General features: G+C 40.4%; 1 protein-coding gene across 1 annotated transcript in view; it reads left to right on the top strand.

Annotated features, from left to right (window-relative positions):
- The window catches only part of SNF4Agamma (SNF4/AMP-activated protein kinase gamma subunit), a 192,270-nt gene that overhangs the window by 54,683 nt on the left and 115,644 nt on the right, over positions 1-21,943 (top strand). The window lies entirely within an intron of this gene.

The raw sequence follows: 21,943 nt of genomic DNA, 5'->3' as shown, positions 1-21,943 counted from the left end.
CATGACGAAAATTACCCTCGTATATTTAATTTTTTGCATGATTCCAGTAATTGTATTGTAAAGAATGTAAGTTGCACAATCCTAGCAACGTTGGAATGCTCTTGGTCCCTTTTTGCAAAATGCAATCCAGTTAATAGTTCAATTGGATTGCATTTTGCAAAAAGAAACCACTAGTACTGCAATGATGCTAAGATTGTGCAACTTCATCTTTTGCAATAAAATTGCGGAAATCGTGAAAAACTATGAAATTTAGATGGTAATTTTTGTCTTAAATTTACAGATTTTAGCGAGTAAAATAGAAACTATTAATGGATTATCGGGTTTTTCCTCCAAGACAAAAGAAGTTGCACAATCTTAGCAACATTGCAATGCAAAAGGTTCCTTTTCGCAAAATGCAATCCAATTTTACCTCAATGGTGTTTCTAATCATATCACTTCACCAGAACATACACTCTCCACCTACTCAGCCATCTTCGGTAATACGGCAGTGCAGTAGTGCAGCGGAGACTGCATCTCGTTGCATCGGCGGCGACAAGCTACAAGCATCGCCGAATTTCTCGCGATTATCGGCGTCTTCCCCGGACCCGCGGCGCGGCGCCGCGACTCCCACCGCCGCCGCAACACCGCACCGCTGCGGGCTGCGGCATGCTACCGGCTCGGCCGCCGTCTCCGTCTCCGTCTTGGTCTTCGCGCCTCAGTTGTTTCCCGTCGTCGTCGCGCAACCGATCAGGAGCCGCCGCGCTCTTCACGCCAGTCTGGCCCGCGCGTAAACTCACCCGCCAGCGTGCGACTCGCGCCGGGAAAATCGCCTCCGTCTTTTCCGCCGACAGCGCCATCGCCAGTGAGCTCATTCGCGAAACGCGATCCTCTTGTGGTCTCCTTCTCCTTGCTTACACACTTCCGCTCCGACGCGGTGTCAGTGTCGGTTTCCCGGTTTTCCTCCTCGGGTTTTCGTGTTTGTTTGGTTTTGAAATCCAGCGCATCGCGGAACCCCGCCTCGTCAGTGCGAGCAACGCAGTTTCGATGCGCGCATCGATCTGATTTTTCTTTTTAATTTTCCGCGAAACCATCAGTGAAGAGTGTTCGTGTGTGTTGTTTTGGTTTTTTTCTCGCTCCGGAGCTTGAAATTCCGACAGTGTCAGTGCTTCGGAGGCATTCGAGTGAAAGTGGAATTCAAGTGCTGCATTTCGTGCATTTGACCTCTCCGGATAGGAGAAATTCCGTTCGACCGCCGGGCTCTGCCCTTTTTTCGACTTTTTTTGTCGCCTCTACTCATTGTGTCGTAAGATCACTTGTGCTGTTTTTGTAATTGCAAAGCGACGGTGAATCTGCAGAGACACGTATCTTGATTGCCCGATTGAAAATCCACACTCTCTTTTTATTCTGCCGTGCGAAGGAAGAACGCTGTACGAACATTCGAGAGTTGCCAAATTTCCCTTAATAAACTCGTTTTTCATTGAAATTTTCAGATTAAATTGCGTACAGAATTGTCTGAAAATATCGGGAAAAAATATTCACAATTTTCCCAGTAAATTCAGATTTTACCGAAGGAAACTTGGCAACGTCTGAAGGCGCATACGGCGTTCTTCCTTAGCACGGCTGCACGGCAGTATTATACCAAAAGAAAGAGAAACAAAACAACATCATTGATTAAAATTCTCGCAAAATATTATTTACACACAGATAGAAGATCATTGAAATTTTCAAGAAATTATGTTAAGCAGTTTCCCCTGAGTACGTAAAGTATGACAGGAAGTATGTAATGTCCCCAAGGGACTTACGCGTTTCTGCAGTTTCTCCGCCGAATCGTCACTAGTCGCGTTCTTCATGGTATCTTGAAATCTGAAGTTTCCCTTCGCCAAACCGGCCGGTCTTTCCCAGTACTGTCAGTGCACTTACAAGTTGAGCTTGTGCGGGCTCACAATACTGGCTCGAGGCATTGCTCTTGAATTCATGTTGAGAGTTTCTGTTCGCAAATATCTCACAGAAGATTATGTCTATCCAGTGGCCAGTATCAGAAGCTTGTAGTTTTTTAAACTAAATCGGACCCAAATTCATTTTGAATTTGTAGTTTTAGCCAGAATCCCAACACTGTCCTTTTTTTAGCCTTCTCAGTATGTCACCTTAGTTGTTCGGAATGTTTTATCCCGGAAATATATTACGTATCGAAGACCAAGATGACCTAATAACTTCCCCATCAACATTTTTTTACAATAATTTTAAAGGAAACTTGGAAATTGCTCTATTAAATCCAGCATTCAAATCCACAAATCTTCATTTTATGTAGTTATGCATTTTTCAATATTTTCTTTCATGTCAGGTTCACGTCTTTCAAAGGCTTTTAGAGCCAAAAAGTTCAGCATGACCTTGAATAAGAGGAATACAGTATGACACATAGATAATTTTCTTGAAATTTTAATGTAAATACTTTTTACGTTCTTATCAAAGATCATTTAATGAACACAAACTAAATCATAGATCACTGTTTCATTTTTTTAAAGATAATGTCACTTCCTAATATCGTGAAAAATTCCCTCGGTAGGTTTATTGTAATAAAAGTCGTACGTCTAAGACTCGGTTCCCTAATTTTTTAATTTCCCACTTTTAGGAAGCAGACAATGCGTAATTCAATTTATGTTCGAAAAGAAGGAACGAGAAGGGTTGAGTTGCGATAAATATTCTGCACACCAGAATATAATTTTGCTAGGAAACAGAGGCAAGTTTACGGGAGCTTTCAATCCAGCTCGCTTTTGGTCGCTCGTAAATTTTGCGCAGATATTGCACTAAAACTTCGCTGTGTCGCACTGCACCACAGCCGACTATGACCCATCCTATAACCTATTTTTAACTATCAGTGCGGCTCGTTTGTCGCCTTAAATAAACATTTGAATAAGTCTGCACACCGAGATTGTTTGAAGATTTCCATGGAAAAATATCACGCACCTAGAGGTTTTCAAAAGCTTGACGCGAAATTTCGGCACCTTTAGTATTTTGTTGTTTGCTTTGGCCATCATAAAAAAGATCGATTTTGAGGTGCGAAAGTCATTGACGTCTACCCTCGACGAAATTCACTTCCTTTACGCTCAAATTTCTCGCCGGAAACGTCAAAATCATGCTTGAAGAAATTAAGTAAACGTACTGTATTTTCAGTATTGACGCATTCGGACTGAAAAAATTCCCGAAGCAGTTACAAAGTGGCATTTTGATTCAAGCTTAGTTTACATTTTCTCGTGGAGGAGTATCTTCGCGTCTTTAAATTTGTTTTTATTCATCGCGGATTCTTATGCCCTTTTTTCAAAAGTCATTCCTAAAATTTGAAAGTTTTGAAGTTTTCGGCCGCCAGAACTAAAGGATGAGCTTCGTTCTGTCATCGCCCCTGATTACCCTTGGCGATTCTCACGAGCTGGTCAGTGGCGAGGTGTCAATGATCGATTATCGATATTTCCCCATTTAAAGCTATAGTGAAGAATCGATTATTAAAGTGCTCGTTGTGGACACCCTATTCATCGATACTTTTTCAGAGGTTTAGATGGCAGATCAATCGATACATCGCAAAGCACGTCGCCAAGCCACTGGAGCTGGTACTGGTGGGTTATGTCTTTTTTTTATACATCGAAATGTGCTGTTTTACGTAGGTAGAACCGATTTTCGATAACTGATGTTAACGCAGGAAAAACAAGGTTGACAACTTGCGAGAACCCTCACTGCCGTTAATAGTATTCACAGTCTAAGTCTTTGCCGCGAATTTCAATAATAGATGTTTTTTTTTCACACGTTAGCATTGAATTGCGTAGGTAGTGTGACTGGCCTGTTTTTAATCAAGACAAAAAATTTCGAGCTTGTTGAAATCCGGTGTTCTCAGCAAGAGTATTTTACAAACTTCTCTCATCAGTCATCAGTCGCGGGTTCATTCTTAATTTTGAAACTGCGCTCGGGAATAAAGAATTTTGTTAAAAAATATTAGGTATTGAGCGTTATTCTGAGTGAATGCCTACAGGATTCCTGGGTCTCAGTATTTACCAACGAAATTCTTTTATAACCGGGCGTAAAAAAACAATTGTGTTTACACCCCCGCCCCCCTCCAACCCATGCGCTGGCATCAATCGTCGACTTTTCTCAGTGTTGGAAGTCTGCTCAGCTTCATTCAAAGAAACAACGGGGGAATCGTTGCTCTTCTGACGTAAGGGCGTATCTCGATTTCCAAGTGACACCTGCTCTCCATATAACTCTACGCTATTCAGGGGTCATGTGGATATAGAGAAACGCCCTTACGGTAGTGGCGCGACGAAATAACCTGCTTGACTGTGGAGGTGTATTCTCACAACCTTGAACAATTATCGCTAATTTAACAGACCACGGTGAGGAACTCAACCAAAACTATTACACTCACGGAAGGATGAGAGATTCCGTATGTAAACAACTCTATTATTTTCTCTCTCAATGACTTTTGAAGTTAGGTCGCGAGAAAAATCACTCGAAATGTGACCTCTAATAGTTTTGTGAGAGCGAACATCACGGGTGATCTCTCGTCTGAGCTTATTGTCAGCCAGAGATTAGACTTTTATCGCGTCTCTTGCTATTTTTAATTTTTTCACTCGATCTCTACCTGCAGTCATCAGAGCTTAAGTTTGTCCTAAATTACCATTGTACGATTCGTACCACATTCAATTAAGGTGCATGATCGCATTTTATTTTTATTTCATCCCGTTATCGGCCGCCTTACCTTTGAACCCTGCGTTCGTGAAATGACTTCTTTTCAAAATAAAAGCTCTCATGAAAGTGATACGCCTGCCAGCACGTATGCATTTATCTTCAGTCATACAGGTTAGGAGAGGCTTTTCAACCGAGCGACGTCTATCGAACTTTGGAACTCTCGTTTTTTGTCGCTCAACGCAACCTCATAAACACTGCGTCGACGGATTCATCACATTCTGCAGTTTTTCTGCCGTTCTGACAAAGTGATATTTCTGCCGGTTGATCAGAATAATTGTTTCGTCAATGACCCCATAAACCACTGCATAACTAACTTGTTTTCACGGAGATATCCCAGGGCGATTTATCAACTCAGAACTGAAACCTGTGCATACTCTCGAGAGAAAAAGTTCAAAGTGCGTCACGTAGGGTGTCTAGTGTCCACGGGTCGGAAAAATCGTCTGGAAATTTCATCAGTCTGGAAGTTAAGGAAAAATCTGGAAATCGTATAAATAAGATCAGAAATTCGAAATATCCTTGAAAAACTCTCAATTTTATTCTTATAAAAATGCATTATGATCAATATTGACTTTGTGACCATTACTTTTTCTGCGTAGGATTCATTTCTGGAGCCCATTCTTTCTTTATACGTTCAAGCTTTCCGCGGTATTTACTGCTGCAGGAAACAAAAATCGTGTCTACTCCTTATCTGGCATGATATCATGATGTACTCTCTAAAACGGAGAGAAACAGCATGTCCTATTTTATACTTACTACTCTTTAATTCCCCACAATGTGCACTTTCAAACCGACCAGCGTCCATTCTGAACTTCAGTCCGTTTATGCATCAGTCCTTGCTTTCCTTGCGGAGAATTCTAGAAAAAATAACAAAATCTAGAAGTAGACACTAGGTGCACTTTGCCGTAATTTTTAGTTTCTCTCCTGCGTGACATTATTATCAAATTACAGTAGAAGCAACCCTCCAAGAAAAGGCAGCACGCAGCGCCTCACGAACGGACATGCACATGCCTCCGTATTTCGTCTCATCTCGGAAAAGTAAAGCCGAATTTATGGCATGTCTTCTCTGTGGGTGAGTCGATGAATGATGCAGCGCTCATCTTAGGTGTGCTATTGTCATCTCACTCGATTTATTTTCCTTTTTAAGAGTTTTTGTGCCTGACTCCACAAAACGCCTGTAGAGGCGGCTTTCATTCCCATCGCATAATGACATCTCTTGATCATATTCGATCATCCTCAATTTTGTAAGGCTTTGAGTGAATATATGAATCACGAACTGTATTTCCTCTCTCTCGCTCTCATTCTTTTAATCAAGAACAAATCGTCAAGTCCTTATGCAGTGCAAGTATGTTAATCAAAGCCTTTTCGTCAGGAAGTTAATTTCTTGACACTGCCAATTCAGAATGCAAGTGTCTCACGAAAACTTCGTAACCGTTTGAATTAGCTAATTTTGTTGGAGCATTAACTTTTCACGGTTTCTCGAGTTTCCAGAATCTGTAAACGGAGAAAAAACGTCGTGCGTGGGACCCAAAGTTTAGGTCATATGGATCTCTGAAGTTTCGATTGAGCATTGAACACTTTAGGTCCAGCTGTGAGGTTTGGATCACACATCTGAAACTTCAGTTCTAATCTGGAGTACTTCGGTTTCACTGTTTTCATGAAATTGAAATGACTTATGAAAGAATGTGTGGTGTACTTGCTGGGAAAACAGCAAAATTGAAAAATTGTCGCGCCAGTGTGAGAAACACCCAGCAGAAATATTTAATCGCTCAATAAATGAGCCACGATTAGCAGACAGGAACTAAGCAACATCAGCTATTGCCAAATTTAACTGGGAAATCCAATTTTTTACAAGAGAACTTGTGTGCGGATTCCTTTGAAAATTTTAAGGAATTTGCTCGGTGCTGTACGAAAAATGTACTGAAATTTGCGCACAAATCCGCTCAACCGTTTTCATGTACACAAATTAAATTGCCCAAATTAATTTGGCAGTAGCGGATGTAGTTTGGTTCCTTTTTGGTTAACGCGGTCTAAATAGTTACTAAAAAGCTTTGCCTCCTCGCCGCTACGCCGTACAGTAGAACGAGCTAATAGAAGAGGCTGGACATGAAATTTCTGGCTAAAATTTCTAATTTTGATGTTGATTTCGTCACGAATTCAATTTCAAGGAGTGTTTCCGAGAGGAAATTTTACGGAAAATCCAATGGAACCATTCTTAAACTTTTTTGTTTCATATTTTCGAAAATATAAGCTTTCAAAGTTTCCAGATTTTATCCGATCCCTCCTATTGATTCGGTCTAGTGTGCGCCGCCCAACTCCCAGTCCGGACCGCGGAGCAGTCAAGGGGCGTGGCCTTCCAGGGTGTCTACAAGTCCGGAAATAGTACTGATATTTTAAGGGCGGTCCGGAAGTACTGAAAAAGTGCAAAAAGGTCCGGAATTTTTTTAAAATTTTTGTAATTTTTTTCGCAATTTCAAATTTTTGAAATTTTTCTAATTTCGTCAAATGGAGGTACTGAAAAAGTACGGATTTTTTCTGTTGGAGGAGGCACTGAACTTCTCGAGAATGTACTGAAAAAGTACTTTACAAGTACTTATTTTTGACCAGCCTGTTCTGGTAGACACCTTGAGCCTTCTAGTCTATATTATTTCCAAAGATTTCACTCTCGTTTTCAAAGATTTGAATTTATGGCTATAACGGCTGAGAAAAGAGCAAACTTGAATGATCATTGCGCCAATGCGAGAAATCCCCAGAAGGGAACACGGGGAAATGACGTGAACTCGCAATTAGGTATTTCGTGCGAATGCACTCGAAGGACGGTGACCGTATACGAAGTCATGAGTCGAGTAAAAAATTACAGGGGTAAACAAGTGAGCACTGATGCGATAACCGCTTATCACTGACCTACCGTTCAACTGCCATGCCGCGGACAGCGCGCAGCGCAGCGCCCGGATCCATCGCAGTGCCGCGGCGTGAATTGCGATACATCGATCGTTATGTCATTTAAACCTATGGAAAAGGATCGATAAACAGGGTGTTTGCAGCGAACACCTTAATAATCGATTCTTTACCATAGGTTTAAGTGGCATAACAATCGATGTATCGCAATTCACGCCACGCCACTGGCAGCAGCGCCCGGATCCATCGCTACGTGCCGCTAATCATAGTCGTCCGTTTCCAATTAATCTCGCACTTGTCTCATGTCCATCAGCTCCTGGTTTCCATTCGCGTCGATTTAATTTGAAAATATCCACGGGTCTCCGCTGTGTCATGGAAAAGAGCCGTAAGTGCGGTCTGGAATGAGCCCCGAGATGCATACGAGCATGTGTTGATCATGCCTCTTACAGGGATGCACATACGGTTCTCTTCCGTGGTATGACAGGTCGAGCCGGCCCCTTCGCCGGGCGCCGGGCGCCCATTAGTGCAATTTACGAGAGAGCCCTGACCCACGGGAAAATATCGCGAGTCCATGCGTGGAGTCGTGGACTAGTCTGCCCTGCTAAGGAAGAACGCCGTACGAGCCTTCAGACGCTGCCAAGTTTCCTCCGATAAAAACCGAATTTACTGGGAAAATTGCGAACATTATTTTCCAAAATTTTCAGACAGTTTTGTACGCAATATAACCTAAAATATCTGAAATTTTCGAGGAAAAATATGCATGAATGTTCTCAAAAATACAAATTTTATGAGAGGAAATTTGGCAACATCCGAATGCTCATACGCTGTTTTTCCGTAGCACGGCAGTGCAGTCCAGGCGAAAATATCAATTAAAATTCCACGCGTCAACCCACTCGCATTTGGATCAAGGTGATTCGGTCATCCGGATGAAGTTCGTCGGACGCATCGTGCTTTATCATATTGGTCGTTACGGTTTCGATTCTAACGAATCTCCCCAAGTTTCTATAGCATTGCTTCACTTTTCCGGCTCCCAAGGGGCTGGCCGTGAATTCCGCACCGCTCAGAGGAGTCCTTTAACAGGATGTCTAGCTACATCGATTTTCCTGATTCTATCAGGATTTGAGGTCAATCAGGATTAATCCCGATTTCATCAGGATTTGAGGTCAATCAGGATTTAATCCGATTTCATCAGGATTTGAGGAAAAATCGGTCGTAAAATCAGGATCTGAGAAAAGTCGGCCGTTCAATCGGACTGCTTTCGCATACGCTTATATGCTGAAGATGTAATTTTTCTCCGCAAAAAAAATCTCACCCTTGACAGATTCCAGTGGCGGTTAGGTGTCGCAGAACCTACTACAGTGCGCTGTAAAATCAACTGGCTCATGCACACTGTTAAAAATATAATATTTATTTCGTTCCATAAATAAGTCGAATTAATTGACTCGTAGGTACTGTCAATGACGAGGCTTCATTTTAGAGGCATTTATAGTAATCTAGAGTCAAATGGTGCATCTTAGAGTCATTTAGAGATAATTAGAACTAAATGAATTGAAATATAGTCAGACATGAGTGATCTGACTAAGACGTGTTGTTGAAGTTGAATTGATCTTATTTTCCATGATGGCACGGAGTATTATTAATTTTTCAACAGCGTATGTCGGAAAAATACAGTTTGACAGAAACATGGATCATGTTCAAGTAAATCAAAGGAAAACATATTTTTGCATACGCAGAGCAGGTAGATCCCTCATGCATGCATATTAACTTGAGGAGAGTGTGCAAAACAAGCAGAAAATGGAAACAATGTATCCTTTTGCATAGTTTTATGAACACGGCTGCATTTCCTTAGCATTTCTGATTTTCCTTTCCTGACGGGAATCATTTTTAACCGACATCTGCCGCCCGACGAGACGCAACGTCCAGAGTGCCGTGCTAAGGAAAAACGCCGTATGAGTCTTCAGGCGTTGCCAAATTTTCTTCGATAAAACACGAATTCCCTGGTAAAGTTATGAATATTTTTCTTCCAATTTTTCAGGGAATATTCTTTGTATTTTGATCTAAAGTTCCTGAAAATTTCATGGAAAAATATTCATAATTTTCTTCATAAATAAACATTTTATCAAAGGAAAATTGGCAACTGTCGAATGTTCATACGGCGTTCTTCCTGAGCACGGCAGCAGTGTCCGTTGCGAATCTGAGAATATTTGTTGGTTATGTCTCGCGCCGCGTTTGTCAGCGGTCGAGCGACCACGTGGTTTTATTACTTTCAAATAGTGCACGAAGAAGTCTCAAGGTCAAAATAATGAATCAGCGGTGTCTCCCGCGATCCGAGTTCCACAAAGCAACATTGTAACCTTAAAAATGAGAAACTAGTCTTGACATTGAGGACATAAATTTATTATCGCGAGCGTTTTTGTCGGAGTGTAACTCGCGCTCCGCTGACACCTGCCGCGTTTTTCATTAATTTGAATACGTTCAGCTCGGTTAATGGAAGAAAAATTGTCGCAAATTCTCGGTTGTATCGTGCGACTTTTAATAGAAGACACAAATATTATTGTCGAGAAACCCCTAGGATAGGAGAGAAATTCAATACGTGGTCTGTAGCAGCTAACTCCTACCTGTGTGAGAAGAAATTCCCAACTGCTCTTTTTGGACACTTAAAAAATTCATGCAACCGTAAAAATTGATTAAATTGAAAAGCATCATATATTTGGATCGCGTTTAGCAGAAAGGAACCAAGCCACCTCAGCTATTGCCAAATTTAACCGGTAATTTAATTTTTTTACAAGAGAACGTTTGGGCGGAGTCCTTTGGAAATTTTAAGGAATTTGCCTCGTACTTTGCTAAAAATTCACTGAAATTTGCACAAGAATCCGCGCAACCGTTCTCATGTAAAAGATTAAATTACCCAATTAAATTTTGCAATAGCTGATGTGGCTTGGTTCCTTTCTGCTTAACACGGTCCATTTAGAGAGTTTAAACTTTAATTTAGTTAAGTTACCGATTCAAAACATGGTTTTGCCAGCGTATTTCATATTTTATGAGGAAACCAATAAGTAGATTGTAACAGAATTTCATGAGAAATCAGAAGCAATGTAAATATTTTTTGACGTATCACCTCTCCTCTTCTGCAGAAGTGATCGCCCAAAATCGGGACGGATAGGATATATGGACTAATAGAGATTTTTGAGTATCAGTCAGGGTTCTTACATGGCACACACTTGAAAAAAAACACACTGGATGTAGAGTCCAGACTCTTGAAAACATTGACAAGAAAAAGGACTCTTGATTCAATCGGATTTATGCTTAAATGAAGAACCAAGCCTCTTAATTTGAGCGGATTTCCTTTTGATTTAAGCAAAAATCTGATTGAATCAAGAGTATTCTTTCTTGTCAATGTTTTGACGAGTCTGGACTCAAGATCCAATGTGTTTTTTTCCAGTGTAGGATTGAAGAATTTTATCCTAGTTTAGAGCCGGCCACGTTTCCTTTACAAATTGCAGAATAAGAGTAAGGGTTACTCCGTACTACTTTATGAAACTCGCAACTTCCTCTCATCCCACCGTTTCCCCCTCTTCTCTCCTGTTTCAAAGAGTGAATAGTAAAAGTGTCGTTGTATATGGCTTGCAATTGAGAGCTATAAATGGATTTCTAACCTATAGGTGAAGCGCAGCGGAGGAAGTTAATTGGAAAAAGATATGGTCATGAACTCTCGCACAAAGAGTGAGACCTCCGTTTACAACTTAGGTCAGTCAGAACGCAGCAGCAGTGCAGCACCTGCCTCTTTGCTGGGCTCCAACAGCTAATGAAGAAAATAATCGTGTCTAGAGTCCCGACTTTCGCAAGGGTCTTTAAATATCGTGCGTAAAGTATTTACGCACCTCCTGCCGAGGCTGTCAGAAAATATGGCACTTGGATTGTTGATTCATAAAAAGCTACCTCTATTACGTTGACTGTGAAAACCTGTTTTCCTCCTTGTGTAGTAAATTCTTTTCGTTTTAACTCTACCTATAGCCCACTCTCAATAGAAGTGATGATAGCTATCGGGGCAACTCGCAATTATGCCTGCGGAAACCCAAACTTTTTACCCGGCTTGTGAAGCTAGGAGTAAATTTTCGACTTTTCCGATATGCTCATCGTGATTTTCAAGCCTTTCCTCTTCGAAGGCAACTCGTCTGTTTGCTGTAGCAAAAGTTTATGCATCAGCGGATCGATTGTTGAATCGTTATCGGAGGACCTTGATCGATACATAGCATTGTCATTCGATATGATTTGACATAATGATTCAACAATCGACCCGCAGACCCATTTCATCACTTATTATCAAAAAATCCTGAGGCATCTCTCCAAAAAAAAAAAAAAAAAAAAAAAAAAAAAAAAAAAAAAAAAAAAACAGCGGGCCTATCTAAACACACTTATTACTTGTCTGTAGCTGCAATACCCATGGAAATCTTGCCTGTGTATCCCAGAAAAAACTATGATAAAAAATTAAAATTTGGGGATTGAAAAGGTTCATACACATGATAATTAATGACAACGTGACTTTTCGTTGTGGCGTGGGGCTTAAAATGTAAATTAGTTGACAACTGCGCAAGAAAACTCACGTTTTTCGTTTCATTGACGAGGTAGCTCTATTGCTCGTTTTCGCTTTGCTGCTTGAATCTGACGGGAAACGATGACAAAATCAGGGAACGTTGTTAACCTTCGTCAAACTGGGAGAACAACCGAAAGCGGCGGCAGCGGTGCTGAAGACAAGTGCTCTGTCGTGCTAAACAGGAACCGCCTAACTTCAATGGAAACCATACACATCTACGCTGTTCTTGCTAAGCATGACGAGACAAGACGTCACGTTGCGGGCGATTGACCGCACGTATCATTTATCGTCCACGCGCAGTGTTGTCCAATCCCGGAAAATATATCCTTTTTTTGTCCAAAGAAGTTGACAGTTGATGAAAATCAATACGGCGCAGTCATGAACTATGGAATTATAAAATATATTAGAAGAGTAAATTTATTATTCTCGGAATTTCTTGCAGAACGCCTTAATATGAGTTAAAATGAGAGAAAACCATTGATAAAAATCAGTAGCGTAAGTTGCCAAGCGCGGGTCCGCCCAAAGACTATTGCTGAGCCCTCCTCAACACCACCAATAAGGCTCGATTAAGGGATAACATTTATTTAAAAGTTTTAAAAATGTTTTTAAAAGTTCCAGCTGGGCTGGGCTGGGCCCCTTAGAGATGTGGGCCCTTCCGCATCGCGGGCCTTATAAGTACGCCACTGATAAAGAACATTTACGAGTATCTTGTTAGTTGAACTAGACCATCCGAAATGAACGCAACCCAAAGGCTAGTGCCAGTATCATAAAGAACGCGAATTTCTGGGAGTTTTTTCTTTCTTTCTTTTTTTTTTTTGGTGGATATGTCTAAGAATGACGGCAAGCACGCATGTAACCTCCGATTTTATGTTTTTACATCATCACATTTTACGTGCTCGGAATGAAGTGTTGGTTCCCGTTGGTCTAACGCGCTCTAAACGCCAAGATTCTCTCAAGCGATTTTACCTTGCCGTGCTGAGGAAGAACGATGTATGAGCATTCGTTTGCTGCCAAATTCCCCCGTCTAAATACATGTTTATCATGGATATTTTCCCCATCCAATTTTCAGATACATTAGAATGAAATTTGAAATAAAATCCTCTGAAAAATTGAATTATACCATCCATAAGGTTCCCACGAAACGTATGTTTTAGCAGAAGGAATTTAAAAACGTCCAAATGTCATACGGTATTTTTCTTTAGCACGGCAGTGCCGTCCTATGCCCATCCGTCGTTCACTTACCGTCAGGTTGCCAAACTAATCTTCCTCAACTTAAGTTTCTCAGCCAAGTCCCGCTCCTAGTTTTTAGCACCTTTTTGGCAACCACGCTTTTGTTACAGAGGTGCTAATTAACGAATTTAATTGAGCTCATCGTGCAGAGTGTCATCGGTAAAACAAACGCGAGGCTGCTGCAATTTAGTGGTGTGACGCAAGATTTCCTACGAAAATTTGCATCATCACCAAATTGCAGTTACTCTGGTGTTAATTATAGTTTTGGAAGGTCCTCTAGGATTTTAATTTTCTGTTTTACCATTGATCTTCTAAATTGAATCTAACAGAAAGCACTATAACTTTATCTAGAGAGAATGATCACTAAGATATCTTTTCATAATTGGATTGCATTTTGCAAAAAGGAACCACTAGCATTCCAGTGTTGCAAGGATTGTGCAGCTTATACATTCTCTTCAAATAAATACTGAAATAATGCAAACATTTACAATAAAAAATTTAATTTTCGTCTTAATTCATAGTAAATGGGGAGTAAGATTTCGATTATCAGTTTATATATTTGCAAGGTAAACAAAGTTGCACAATCTTAGCAACATTGGAATGCTAGTGGCTCCTTTTTGCAAAATGCAATCCAATTGGTTCTATGAAGATTTTATGGTCAAAAAGGGATCTTCTTTCGTTTTTAATTGCAGGCTTTAAACCTTGAAAACCCCGCTTCCTAGAATAATTGTTTGATATCCTCTCTTTCTCTTACATAATCTTTCACTGACCAATTTCTCTGTACGATCGAAAGAAATTCAATGAGATTTTATGCAATGCGAGAAAGTTGAATTCCAACGATGTTTCGTTTAAAGGGCGTCGATAATTGGGTAACAAGTTAAAAGAGAACTTGAATGCGGTGTTAGAATTTTTCGCCATGCAACAATCTTTTTTGCGAACATATCACACCCGAATTAAAGGTGACTTACATTCGCGAGAATAATTGGATATAAAAAATTGGTCGTGTGAATTGGGCTTCAGGATGGTGAGACCGGTGTCCGTCGCCGGTATTCTAATTTCATCGTTAGCCTCCTACCCATCGCAAAAAAATTTCTTAAATTATGCGACCTTTTGATAGATTCTTTCGTCGAGCTTCCGACCTAGAGCTTCCTCGTTCAAGGTCAGCTGAAAAGACTTTATCTCGTGCTGCTCAACAGAGCAATGTGAAGCCCCGCTTCCACAGGCTGTGCGCGACGAGAAGTCACCGGCTCATTCGCGCGACCGGATCCAATGATTTTAAACCCGTCCGTTGCCACACGCGTTTGCAATGCGAATTGCTTTAACAGTGGCAACAGCCATTTGCTGAGCAACTGATTTTTGACATTGATAGACAAAGCTATTGACAAAGAAGACGAAAAGGATAAGGAGGGATCCCATTGTTGGAAGTGGGTGGCAGTGTTCGAAACTCACTGCAGGCGCCAATGCTCTGAATGCGCCCAAGAAATCCGTCATGACGCCTGTAAAATGAAGGCTTTGCGACAACGTGACCCCTAAAAATAGCCCCCTCCTCCCCCCCTAAAAAAATCGAATTGGTGATTTTTCGAAATTTCAACGCACGGCACCATATTACAACTTTTCCTGAAATGCGCCGTGATATATAGGCAAAAACTCAACTTGGCCCCTAAAAAATCCTCAATGGCTCCTAAAAATCGAGCTTGATTGGCTAGGAGGCTCCTGAAACTCGAAGGTGAGTTTCGAATACTGGTGGGTGGTTGCAATGTAGTCCATCATTTTCTCCCCTAATCTACAGGAACCACCCATTTCAACCAATAGGATCGCTCCGTACCCTCCATTTCTTCTTTATCGATCACTTTGTCTATCAAACTTAACAACCAACCCGTAGGTATATTTTAAATCATCGCACCGGGGGGCGCGGATTTGCCGCGCGGCCAATTCCACGTCGCGTCGCGAGCCGCCTGTGGAAGCGTGGCTTAACCGGGGTCCTGATTCCGATCAGCTGATGGCTGATTTGAACCCCGCGTCGCGTTCACTTTTTGCGCTACAGTGAGTCATCTATTCAATTTCGCTCTCTTCCTCCTCACCTTTTATCGTCTATCGTTGGGCTGAGGATGAGAATAGGAATTCAATTTTACTAATCACTTCGTCAGACTCCGAAGCCTCCAGTGTATACAGTAGCAACCGGTTCTGCTGTCGCGTCGATAACATCATTCAAATTTTCAATACAGGGCGGGTTTTATTCGCGCTGATATCTCTTTGTCAAGACGCTGTATGGCCCACAGCGACAACAATAGACTTGTACTTGTACAGATTTTTTTATCCCCTTTGCCTTTACACCTCACCCTACCCCCATTCCCCAGCCAGTAGATTCTCTTCCGTTCCCTCCGATTTTAAATTTCTTGTATAATACTGGAAACAAATTTTGAATGGGGGCAAAAAATCCGATTGTGTCAATAAATTTAGGGTTCTCGGCGGTCTGGAAAATCGATAAAGTGAGGGAATTTTCAGCGACCGGGAAAAGTCAAAGAAAGTAAGGGAACTCAGTCAAAAAGTCAGATAATTTAAGGAGTTAAGCTTTTAGCAGAAATCAGTGCAATTTTAAGGGAAAAATCAAAGTGGAAGTATTATTCGAAGGGGGATGTCAGAGAATGCGAAAATTTCAGAGTCAGGGAATAGCAAGAATAGTCAGGGAATTTAAATATGATGAAATTATGGCAACCCTGTAAAATAAAAGTCGTATCGTACGTGTAGTAGTTACGAAATTTATTCTTATAAAGTTTTTAAAAAAGGAACTGTCCAATCGAATCTGTTCACATTATTTTGAAGATCTCAAAAAACTGTTCAGAGCTCGAACTTGGTATGTTTAGATAAAGCGGCAGAGTAGGTTGAATGTTAACATCTAAGCCGCTTACTAAACTCCGATCCGTCTTGTGGTTTCAAAAATATTTTAATCTTGAATTGTGTGTATCTGATAACCTAAATGTATCCTCTTTTATGCATGAATCTGCATTTAAAGGATTCCAGTACATTCGTCCTATACCTCCCGTCCGATTTACGTCGCATTAGCATTATATAATAAATGGATCAGAATATGTTTAAAGTTGCATCTCCTTTTCCTGATATATTTGTCAGCGATACTCATAATATTTATCTCTGCGGTTCTCCTGGTCTTCGATACTTGAAATATTTTTTTATTTTGCTCCCTGGCGTAGTTTCTTTAACTATTTTTCTTTACCGGCAGCGTAGCCGTTAACCCTGGAATTTAACAGCGTTTAAACATGAAAATTGACAAAATTTTAGAGAAGTAAAATCAAGTCATGTGCGGATTCCAGTGCTATGAAGACTCGACTCGTGCAAATTCTCACGTCAAAAACCGGTTGTTTCGGACCAAACTTTAGTGTTCTCTGTTCGCAATTATGTTCAAACTAAATTTAATATACTGTTCATAAGGTCGGAATTCCATTTTTAATAGACATACGCAATTATTACGGTGTTTATTTCATCGTTGGTGTATTATTGAAGCAAAATTTGTTCGTGAGTGAAAGTGCTCGATAGCTTTTGCCTCAACGCGATCAAGACGCTGAAGTCATGTCCTCTTACTTCCGTTGGATTATTAAAAAAAGCGAGGAAGATTCGATCTTATCCAAACCTCGGAGCCGATCTTTGGATCCTGATTCCCTAGAGGCCTCTGGAATTCGAACTGTGCAGCACGTATGTTATACTAATTTTTTATGTTGATTCTATTTGTATATATTGATCATTGATAGTTCATCTCTTTTATTTACAAAGAGATGGAAAAAGAGAACCTCTTGAAAACTGCTTTTTTCAGGATTTTCAGCATACAGGGAGGTGGAAAATGCGGATGCACGGGAACTTCAATTTGACGAGAAAAAACATGGAAAAAAGAATTAAAGGACACTGGAAAATACAAAATTTTTATGTGATACTATACTGATCGGCGTAGATTTGAAGCGTTCGCTGCTTAAATTGTTTTAACGCTGATTTTTACCGTTTCTTTTCCCGTGCAAAAACCAAAAAAAAATTAAGGATAAAAGCATCAGGATTTAAGAGCAGAAACAAGAAAAGGAACAGGGAACAGGAAAAGTCGAGGAAGATTAGGAAACCGAATGTGCCACAGTGAACCTGGTATTACATAATAAAAGAAGAATATCAGTGGCTAATAGATTTCTGATTATAAATTATGATCCCCCAAAAATCTAGTAATCAGTACTGGATTTGTAACAGCCTTCATCGCGTGGCTGGTAAACTCAACCGGAGGCATGATTCACACTGACAGAAATCTAATACTATTACTCGATTCCCGTGAGACAATAATATGATCAGGAATCTAATAACCATAAATGCTCTGTTTTACCCTTGCGCTGCCTGTTACTCTCTGAAAATTTAACAACTGCCCGATAAATACACTGGAAAAACAGAACACATTGGATCTAGAGTCCAGATACTTGAAAACATCGACAAGAAAAAGGACTCTTAATTCAATCAGATTTAAGCTTAAATCAAAAGGAAATCCGCTCAAATTAAGAGGCTTGGTTCTTGATTTAAGCTTTAATCTGATTGAATCAAGAGTATTTTTTCTTGTCGATGTTTTTAAGATTCTGTACTGTAGACCAAATGTGTTTTTTTTCCGGTATTCTTTCAGAAAATTGAAAATAATGATTCCAATCAGTATTTTTCGCATGTGTTTCTCCTCCGAGTTGAGTCATCTTCGAACGAAACGGTTCAATAACAAGCGTACGCTTGTCACTTTTCTTCGTGCCTCTCCCGTCGAGTGATTATTTTTTCGTCGGATCCGGATAATTAATTTGAAATCCCTCGACGGGCGCGGGTCATCGGATTCTGCGCGGGAGGACGTACACAATGCGAGGGCGTGCGTGTGGATCGGACAAGCGCAAGCGGCGACGATAAAATGAAGAGTTCGCCTCGTCTTAAATCTAAATTAAGACGCCCGCGCGAAGGACGCACACCGATCGAACTAATGAAAAACAAACTTAAAATCGCGCGAATGTTCGTGCCGTCGCGCGTGGCGCAGCCGCAGACCAAAAACGGCGAGTCCCGGTTCTTCCTTCTGTTTGAGGCTATGGAAAAGCTGACGAGGAGGACCCAGTCCGGCGCCCCCGACCCCCGCCCACCCACAAAAATCGTGGAAAATATTTTGGAATCGATTTTCGCAATATCCGGGAGTTTTCTATTTCTAGCACACTGGAAAAAAATACACATTGGATCTTGAGTCCAGACTCTTGAAAACATTGACAAGAAAAAAGACTCTTGATTCAATCAGATTTAAGCTTAAATCAAGAACAAAGTCTCTTAATTTGAGCGGATTTCCTTTTGATTTAAGCTAACATCTGATTGAATCAAGAGTCCTTTTTCTTGTCAATGTCTTCAAGAGTCTGGACTCTAGATCCAATGTGTTTATTTTACCAGTGCAGGGTGTCAACCGTACGGAAAAACGGATACCGACGGTGGAATCTCCTAACCATGTATCTCGTTTGCGATGTTTAAACGTCTCCACTCCTGTTGAATGTTTTTTTAATGGAGAACAAATCGACATCACCCCTAGAAGTTTTTTTCGGAATTTGCTCTGCACAGAGAAGAAGAATCTTGGAAGTTCTTTAAGAATTGACGTTGAAGAATTCTTCATTTACAAAATCAAGTATGACAGAAAGTCTGCAACGTTGCAAACCGAGATACGCGGTCTGGTAGTTTCCCCAACGATACGTTGATTGAAGCACGGTTTTTACGAGATTGATATGGAAGTTCAGGAAACGCCCGAATTCTCCTGTTTAGCGGTACGGAAATACCCGATTCTTACGATGACCTCAAAAAGAAAATTGTATGTGTGATTTTTACACGTAACTAATCATTTCATATTCCCACGAAATTTGAATTAAATTCCCCGTTTCCAGTAAAGTAGTGAAAGGATTGAGATGCAATACCTAGTTTCTCCACATAGGCGCTCTTTTTAAGGGCGCTATAACTATAATGGCAACTCTCGTGCATTTCTGAAGAGGTAAGAAAAGCGAAAGTGCCTTCAATTTTGAACATGCAACACGCACATCCGTAGAACACGAATAGTTGTATCAGGGCGCCTTAACCCAATTACAAATATTAGTGTAGTAGTAGATCGAGAAAATGATCGTTTTGAATCAATTATTGTAAAAAAAAAACTTCAGCGCCATTTATTGTAATCCGAGAAAAACAGTAACGCCGTTTTAATCGACCCGCTCTAAATTTTAAAGTCCTGAAATATTAAAGCGGTAAATTATTAAATCACATTATTAAGTAACGTACGATTTAAAACAGATTGATCACTACAGTCACCAATGTTTTTCTCGTATTTTCATTTCTGGCTTTCAAGTCTTTTTTTAGAATGACCGATTCAATTATTGGCCTCAGATTCTATAGCATCTTGTCACTAACTCAAGAGTACTCTCCCCATATCAGCACTCTGTTTTTAGAGTGCTACGACTGACGAGTACCGGGCATCTTTGAGGAAGTGAGAAAAGCGAAAGTGCCTTCAATTTTTGAATATGCAACACGCACATCCGTAGAACACGAATAGTTGCATCAAGGCGCTTTAACTTAAAACCAGCTTTACAACTTTAAACTAATAATGATTTTCCAGTAATTTATACTTTTTCTAGCTATCACAAATACGATTTGACCTAAAAATCTGAAAAGTCACACGTACACCTCTTAGAAGGAAAAGAAGAATTATTCTCTCATAATTCAATTTTTTTCCACCATTTTATGAAACCCACTTGAATTTAAGCTTCTTTAATCCTAACACTGTAATGGTGTAACTCACAATGTTTTTTTTTTCCGGAAGATACAGTTGATGTAAGGTGTTTCCTATTTCCCCCTGAGCCCTCGACTGTTCATTTCAATTCCTTCAGTTTAAATTTGAATATGGATTAAAAAGTATTTGTGTAGTGCGATGGTATTACCCCAATTTCGTTGCAAAGTGGAATTCTGATCCTACATGTACTTCAAATATCATTTTTGACAACGCAGTCACACACATCTCAATGTTGTTTCAGTACTCGATTTTGTTTTCCTAATACGGGTTCGTCCGGAAGTATGAGCCACGCTCATACTCATTGAGCATTTTCTGCTCACCGTTTTCGGGTGTAAGGGTCCGGGTTCAAAGAAACTGGATTCTTGTGTGAGGGAAAAAGTTTTGAAAATAGTTCCTCGCCTTGATGAATCTCCGAGATAGTCGCGACAAAGCAAGCATGCTCGCATATGACCTCCAGCCACCACTGGGTGACATAACTCAAAAATACGCCCATGCAGATCACAGTACGCGTATTTGTTTTGTACACATCTACCAACGTTGCCCGGTTACTTTTCGCTTTTAAAATACGTTTAACGTGAGAGTCTCTTCACGAAAGATAGCAAAGGCACACGATTTCGCTACCCACCTTTTTGAAAGAGGATTCTCGGCATCCCCCTCAACGTTATCCACTGACACATTCGTGATCATCCACGGGAAAAAAAAGATTCAGTACACTAAAATGTAATGCAGTTTTCGATATTAGAGCACAAGAGATAATTTTACACATATTTTGCGACGAAAATTGTAAAACCAAACTACAGTTATGGCAATTTAAAGTTAACAGTTTCAAAAATCATATTAATGAGGAACAGCCTTGATCTGCTGAGTTGAGGGTGCCAAATCACCCGATTATAATGCAATTTAACGGCTCTCCCGGTGCAAAAATGAAACAAGGCAATTTGATCCGGAGTACATTTATTATAGGGTTAGTTTTCCGGCGAAATTCCAAATCCGATTTTTCCATCCAGCCCAACAAAAATCGATCTACTAAAAAACTAGATTATTATTACCTCCATATGTGTGTCATCGTAATATGATTTAATCAGACGATTAATTTGGATACCTATTTCCAAAATAGCCAACATTTCTTTATTCAAAAAAAAAAAAAACAAAAAAAAATGAAATCTTAAATCTGCCGCCAAGAAATATTTTTCCTTGAATAAAAAAGTATGATGCTCAATAAGCCACTGTTTTGCTTATCCCCAGGATTTCTTTCTCGTTCCTAGAGAAATTCAGCTCGAATCAAGAGGTGAAAACTCCCGGCGGCAATTTGAGAATCGTCATGCATGAGCCAAGCACCGTGTTTTCAGTGATTTTGAAGCATGAGTTTAATTTGGCCGGTTCTACAATTTAGACTCTGTGTATTTTCTTTTCTGTCATTTCCGTACAGTGGAAGTAGGAATTCTCCTGCTGATGAGCTAGCTTCCGCGGTTTGAATGGGTGTTTGATGAAGCGGTGAGAATTGTCAAAGATTAAACCGTGCGGGTTGTGTCAAAGGGCGGAATGCAGTGACACTACTTGAATCAAGTGTCTTCCAAGGACGGCACACAGCGCAGCGACTCGGTGCCTCAGAAACATTCTCCTAAGTGCTTGCACACGTAATTAATGCACATCATGTTAGTCCCCGAAAACGAGCTAAACTCCAACCGAGC

This window comes from Bemisia tabaci, chromosome 5, assembly GCF_918797505.1.
Source record: "Bemisia tabaci chromosome 5, PGI_BMITA_v3".
Classification (NCBI taxonomy): domain Eukaryota; kingdom Metazoa; phylum Arthropoda; class Insecta; order Hemiptera; family Aleyrodidae; genus Bemisia; species Bemisia tabaci.
Note: the sequence above shows the minus strand (reverse complement) of the source record. Positions and strands in the feature narration are given on the sequence as shown.